The sequence below is a fragment of the Pungitius pungitius genome, chromosome 6, assembly GCF_949316345.1.
Source record: "Pungitius pungitius chromosome 6, fPunPun2.1, whole genome shotgun sequence".
NCBI classification, from domain to species: Eukaryota; Metazoa; Chordata; class Actinopteri; order Perciformes; family Gasterosteidae; genus Pungitius; species Pungitius pungitius.
This window is the reverse complement of record NC_084905.1, coordinates 9,791,480-9,799,403: the sequence shown is the minus strand read 5'-3', so window position 1 is coordinate 9,799,403 and position 7,924 is coordinate 9,791,480.

Sequence of the window (7,924 nt, the reverse complement as noted above, 5' to 3'; positions counted from 1 at the left end):
GTCTGTAATGTTTGCATATGTGTGTCGCATTGCAACATAATTCTTACACATAGTATGTGTGCGTGTGTTTTTCGGTGGGGGGTTGGGTGCTCCTAAATGAGGTGGTGATACAGCTCCACTTCCTCCTGGATTAAGTGTTAAATCAGAGTCAGGGTGGTCCCAGTCTGGCGGTGGTAATCCTGCTGCTGTGTACAAGTCTTCCTGCCAGTATCCGTATACACACGCACATATACATATACACACAAGCCTCATGGGGCCGTGGGTATTTATTTACAATTCATGAAAGCAAAGCTGTAGAAATGTTGAAAAGTTTGAGGAGAGCAAGATTTCTCGTTAGTAAAGCTCTGAATGACGCCATCGTCTGCAGGGTTTGAAACACTCCTGCAGCCAACACATGTTTATCATGAAGTAAACTACTTACAAAACTACTATGTCCTAGTGTATCAAATATGCAGAACAAAAAGTGTGAACATTCTATTAATATACATATTCACATCTCAATCCAATAGAGCACCTTTGAGATGTGGTGGAATGGGTGATTTGTGTTATAGAATCAAATCTGCAGCAACTGGGTGATGCTATCATGTCAATATGGACCAAAACCTCTGAGGAATGTTCCCTACATCTAATGTACCTAATAAAGTATATCTACCGTAATTGCTGTGGTGATTGGCCAGTCTGAGGTAGAGGCAAAGTGATCTCTGGATGCATATGAACATGAGCTGTGAACTCTTCAACCACAGACTGAAGTAAGAAAACAGCCAACGTAGAGATAAGTCCAAGAAAGTGAACTCATTGTGACGACCTTGTCTGGACAGGAGCTTTTGTGAGCGGAGTCTGGTTGTTTCAGATTCAGCTACCTGTCTAGACTATAGACTGGTGGCAGTCAGCCAGTATTCCTCCCTCCCCTCGCTTCCTGCTTGTTTGTTTTCACTTCCTCCTTTTTAGTTGTGTCAAATAAACATTTTTTAGTCACATCTCTGTGTGTGGTCTCGCTCTTTTGTCCACCCTTGCGCGGCATTTGGATTTATCTTGTAACCCGGTTTGGTGATCCAACCCTCCTTCCCAAAATCATTGCAGGTTGGGAAATAGTTATATAATGCATTCTATTTGGTTTTTATATACTCAGGAGTCCGGACAAAAATAATTCCAATGGACAGTCGATGAGGCACCTCTTTTAATGCAGTGATGGGATTAAGTAACAGTCAGTACCAATGATGGAGTTTTTAATGATGAGAAAAGAGCACTGGTCAAAAGGTGAATTTCTATATTTATACAATTATGTAAAATACCAGTGTGTGTTAACTTCAATGGATAGATCAGTTAAACACTGAATAAAATCAGAATGAAAAAAATATTTTGAGGAATGTGAAAGCATACTAAAATACGCCTAAAATAAATCAAACTTATACGCATTTAAGTTGCCTTTGAATTATTTTTTAACATATTATTTGTTAAATTTGTACCACTCTAATTTCCCAATTTGTGTTTACATTCCGTAATGTTTTTCCCACTCTATTGAAATTGAAGTTGAAACCGATTCCATAATCAGTATTATTATTAGTATTGCACTTATTGTACGTCGCTTTGGATAAAAGCGTCAGCTTAATGACATGTAATGTAATGTAATGTATTAGGTATTAGTTATCAGTATTAGGTATTAGTTATCAGTATTAGGTATTGAAGCCAAAGGACTTGAAGAACATGATAACTTATATAGCATGTTCCACTGGCCCTTTAAATAAAGGGTTTATAAGACCTCCTGAAAGCCAACTGTACCCTGCATTTTGGTAATACATTAGGAAGGTAAATATATGATATGGCCTTGGAAACAACACATTTTAAACATTCCAGTGAAGTTGTCCTGCAGGTTGAGGTATTTGACTGCACGCCATTGATCAGGAGTTCATGTTGGTGCTATGTGATCTATGTGATCTCTCTGCATGCAAACAGCATCAGGCGTGATCTGGAAGACATCTGAGGCACATAATGATGTGTGCCAGGAAACCTAACTTGATTAGCAGCTAATGTGGCCTGAACCAAGCCCATCAATCTCCATCAACCCCCCCCGGTGCTGAGTGTGTATTTGGACAAGTGTAGTCGGTTTACGTAAAGAGTGAAAAAATATAATAAACACTAGGATAGAATCCTTTTTGAACCAGCCGGCTTTAAACCGTGTGATTTAGCGTAGAGCTTGGACTAGATTTTACACAAGCAAATGACTCTTTCCACAGTTGCAGCTCTCTCTCTTTTTGCATCACAAAATGTGAAAAGTAGTTTCAGCTTAGTCACTTGCTAAACAACTAGTTAAAAAGTAAAAATAATTTGCCAATCACATGTAATCCAGTATAAATGCAATACAAACAACGCTTGCACTATATCATTAATGCTATTGAATGGATGCCATTTCTTCTGCAGGTATTTGGGAGTATTTAACAAATTTTAAGCTTAATGATAGACCCGTAAGTTCTGTGACTGCATCTTGCACGGTTGTGACTCACTGTGACTCACAAAAAAATATGTCCACAGACGGACCGAAAGATAAACTCTGATATACACTGGTTGTCTCCATGACAATTTCAAAAGGGGAAAAAGATTATTTGGTATTTGTAGTTATTATTAAATATCACTATTATTTTAAATATTACTAAGCAAAACTCGGTTATTGAGGCAGAAGAAATAAATCCTAACAAATAAAACCAAGAGGGCATCACTCACCTGTAAACTAATTTGTCTAGAAGAAATAAAACCTGTGTTTAGTGAATGCTCTCACTCCCTGATTGACAGGCTGACAGGAACAGGCCATTCACATTTAGAGTGTGTTCAAACCAATAGTTTGTTTACTTTAATCCATTAGTGGTTGCTGGAATTTTATTTTGGTTTGGCAATCGAATCAGTTCAATTCAATGGCAAAAATAAACACGTATTATTACTTTGCAGTTACATTTTTAACATGTATTCCACCAGTAACATAATAAGGACATCTTATTCATACAATTCAGTATATTAATTAACATATATATATATATATATTAAAAATAATAATAGTATTCAATATATGCAATAGATAGCATATCATACATTTTCTAAATATACATGTATATACTGTATATATTAGGATGCCCCAATGAACCTAGTTTGAAACCCCCTATCAGTGTGTTGACAAAAGACCAACTCCAAAGCCCCACAAGCTTCACGCAATGAATTGTTCCGAATAAGATGTGCCTATTTCCATCCACGTCCTTGTTGTGTTTCCTCCCCGTGAGCCTGTGTCCGTCGTGCAGCTGTGTACCAATGTTAACTTTCCCCAACATGTCCAGCTTGACTGAGTCATCTATCTGTGTCCTGGTGTTCTTGTGCTCTCTTATTTTTGTGCTTCATGTCCCTTACTCACATGTCTGTCCATGTTGGATTCTGTCCCTGTTGATTTAAAAAGACTACATCTAGCTAGCCAAACCTTCCGGGTGTGGCGGTCTCTACAGAAGCTTCTCTTTCACACCAGTCTAATTGTGAGGTCAGGCTGATCTGGGTCCAGCTATTTTACCTCTAGTTCCTCCGCCAAAGTAAATCAGTAATTGGCTAACCTGCTTCTTAGGTCCTGGCCCAACCCCAGCTGAGACATGCAGACAGTCCTTCAACCTGATGAAAGCTTCTACATCTGATGTTCCAACCACACACACACACACACACACACAAACACACACAATCAGTCTTATGGGACTATTCCTGGGAAGAATCCTGTCAAACAGGAAGTGATGAGTGTGTCTTTCTGGCTTGTTTGGATTGTAGAGAAGGAGCAGTTGTGACCTCAATGGCAGAGGAGAGAAAGGAAAATAGATTTTACTGATGGCTTCAAAGATAGTTATGTTGTTTTTCCCAACACCGTGAGAACAGGTGACACAAAAAAACAAAGGGTTCAATTTGAAAAGAAAAGAATGCTTCTGTTGGTGGTTTGTTGCCTTCATCCAGTGGTTCCCAAACTGGGTTGAGAGACCCATGGAGAGGCGTGGTGGGCCGACGGGGGGCGCGGCTTTATCACCAACCCAAACACAAGTCCACGACAGTAAAAAGGCGAAACCGACATGGGGATTTGACATGAGCTGTGTCGGAACCACAGAGAGAGAAAAGGAGAGAGGGAGAGAGAGAGAGAGAGAGAGAGAGAGAAAGAGGGGAGATATTTTTTAATGTTAATTAAGAGTTTACTTGAAAATAAGTTTACCTAATGTAATAAAGCTCTTAAACGTAAAGGTAAAGTGAAATGTACCTATTTTTATAGAGTTTATATATTATAATGCCATTAGGGGGGGAGGGTCTGTGGTTTGTTGCTCTAATCCAGGAGGGTCAAACTCATTTAAAAAAGTAACCACTTGGATCAACACCGGGCAAGACCATTAAAATCATTGGGAGGGGTGGTGCTGACGATCCGGCCGACGGCTGATACAACTGTTGCCTTGTTGGTGGTTTGTTGCCTTAATCCAACTTTGTGGTTTGTTGCCTTAATCTAATTTTGTAGTTTGTTGCCTTGGGGGGGGGGGGGCAAATTTGTCACCAACCAGGCAGTGTTTTTGTTACCTTAAATCTAACTTTTCCTTGTTTTGTCATCTAACCTAAACATCTGTTTTTAAAGCAGTGGTTCCCAAAGGTTTTCTGTCGAGCCTCCCTTTGATTATATAGAAACATTGAAGGTCCCCCTCCCCAAATGGGTTGTAGCTGTGTTGTATTTTAGAATGAATTGCATTCTAATATAAAGGGGGATCATGTTGAAAGGACTGTTTTCTTAGGATCTTTTACTGATCAAACATCAACCATCAGATAACTAACATGGATGAATCCACCCTGCTTTTAGAGGACTTCCCAGATGACTGAGGGATAACAACCCAGTCTCCAAAAAAAGCGTGAAATGGCTACGTTGGTCCACCGTGATAAACGTAGTCATGTTACGTTTTCCCCCAAAATAACGTTACTATGTTACGTTTCTTTTGGCCCATTCATTTACATTGCTTTGCAAATAGGTCACGTGACTATCAAGTTTCCCGGTAGCGAAAAGAAAAACATGGCGGACGGTCAGCATAATCTCCGTGAAAAACACAATATTTTAAGAAAGCATCAGCATTTGTATGCATTTCGATGGCATTTCTAGCGAGAAGTATGCGTTATTCTTTCATAATCTTCTATCAGAGACTGTAGAAGACCTTCCGTTTATTCGTTTCTGCGAAGATTTGAGTGTCCCTTTGGCAAAGCGTGGCTACGCAACGCCTTTAACGGCGCATTATTAAAAAAACACTTCCAGTGGGGGCGTAAAGAGGCGTTCAGCCTTAAAGCCACTAATCGCCAAACAAAACAAACTCAAAGCACTCGAATCACATTATGACTTTTTAAACATAAATTCCGTTATTTTTATGAGTTTTCAATGAAAGAATGCATCATTTCCGGGGGTAGGCATGCCCGGGACATCCCGAATTATGGGCAATTTTGATTTGTCCAGCTTTTTGACAGCTCCAGTCCCGACTTCCAATCACAGCCTCCTAAATCAATGACGCGCCTAAAACTCTCGGTTCGAACATTACGTCTTGTTTACATGGGAAAGGGGGGCGGGGCTTCGCCCTCAGAGCGGAGCGTCATTTCTCGCTCCACACGTCTCCTCTTTTTACTGGCCAGGAAAACGGGCGATCTATCCCACGTGGGTCTGGCTCCATTCCATTGGCTCTGACGAATCCATAGAGAGGCGGGACTTATCATTTTCCCGGCAAACGGAGAGATTTGAGCTGCATTGCTTCCACTGTGCGTGAAGTGGCCGTGAGGCCTCCACTAAAGTCTCTCTCTATTTGTTCTGCTTTACTCAATAAAAGTAAAACCTTTACAGATATACTGTCCACACACTAGGCTAACATAATGGAGACTTCCAGGCTTCGTCCTTTATGTTTTATGGGGATAAAGCCCCTGTAAGTAGTTTTTTCCCAAGCAAATCTGAGTTTCTTCTTTTTTTGTGTGTCCCATACAAATATCAAAATATATATACTGATTTTCACATCCAAACACACTCACTTATGTTCCCTTTTATCATGACAACAAGAAATTTCAAGATATACCTTTTGCTTTCATAAATCATACAGTTTTAGTGTGTAAATGCCCAGCAGTGTACGGTCCGAGGGCCCCTATCGGGCCACTTGTTAGATGGGTTTGATGGGTTACCGACTAAAATATATGCCCCCACCCCCTAACTTGATTTAGGTCTGTTGCCTCAGGGTAACTTGTAAATATAATAAGTCAAACAAGCAATGTAATCATTAAGAAAGTAGTGCATTTTGAGCACATTAACCACAAATGGATTCAAACATAAATTCAAAAATATTAAACAAAGAAATGAAATGACCAACACTGTATGTACAAAATCCACATACAAAACATGTAAACTTAAAGGGCTTGTTTGTGTCAAATTTTATGGCATACACATTCAACTGGCCTACAATAACCTGAAGAATGTCTTAAAATACTGAAGGGGGGGACATGATATCATTAGAAATGTTATGCCAGAGGGAGCACAGAATGTATTGTGGGGTGTTCAACAAGGAGGATTTTCAACCTCTACTATGTCTCCATCCTCATCTTGATCGACAGACTCACTGTCACTATCATCAGACATGCGTTATCCTAGTTTTAGTGTGTAAATGCAATTTCCAGCATGAGACCTAAAAAACGCCTACAGGAATAAAAGGGTTAAACCAGATACAACTTGCTTGTTTGACTTATTTGACTTATTATATTTACAAGTTTCCCTGAGGCAGTTAGGGGGTGGGGGCATAAATTTTAGTCAGTAACCCATCCAACCCATCTTAAAACTCAGTCGAAGGAGTCTAACGCCGGAGTCACAGGGTGCAACAAAACTCTGTAGTGAAAAAAGTGAAGGCCGAGGCATGCTGGGTGAGGTGCGATCCCGGCCCTTTTGGGACAGTGTTGTGCCTGAACGCGTTCATAAACTTGTTGATATTTTGGGCGAACGTGAACTCAACGTACTGTATTAATGCCCGATGAACGTCACTGTTCTCGTTCATTCTGGTGTCTATGAACGGCGCGTTCGTTCAGCTTAACATCGTTCAATGGGGTACCAGATTTCTATAGAAAACACACCATAAACGCGCATTAATAAGTGTAGCAAAGAGGCGGCGTATAATAATTTTAAAGAGTTTATGAAGTTACTGACAAGGTCGGTGAGGATGGGAGGAATCTGACCTTTCTTTGCAAACATTTGCACCTTAATGATTACTGTCCTGTTTTTCTTTTAATAATTCCTTATTTAAAAAAGACCATTTAAGCAGCATGTGTTTGAGAATGTAGTGTAGGGGTAAACTCTGCAACTGCTGCTAGTGTGGAGTGAATAGACAGCAACATAGCATCAAAGAATCATTAGGGAAATGCTGTCCCCTCAATGCTAATGTAAACCCTGGTTGGATAAGGATTCAAATTGGATAAGAAGATTAAATCTGATGCATCGCTTCAGTGTTAAAACTGATAAAATAATTGCTGTCTGTGGTTCTGGGCTGTGGCAATAATTTAAAAAAAAAATAGCTCGCAGCAACGTATGGAAAAAAAGAACTGAACTAGTTCATTTTTTGGAACCGTGAACTTAGTTCAAATATTTTGAATTATGAACTGAACTAGTTCCTTTTTAAAATTTGTAAACTAAACTTTGAACTAGTTAATGTAGAAAGTAAACTTTCCCAACACTGGCTATAGGACCCCGGAAGATGATGAACTATGCCTGGGAAGGGCGAAGCCATGCCGGTACGAGCATGATGTGCAAATTAGTCGTCAGATCAAAGTATAGTAGTGATAGACTAATCGAACCATCTAACAAGTGGCCCGATAGGGGCCCCCGGACCGTACACTGCTGGGCATTTACACACTAAAACTGTCATATTTATGA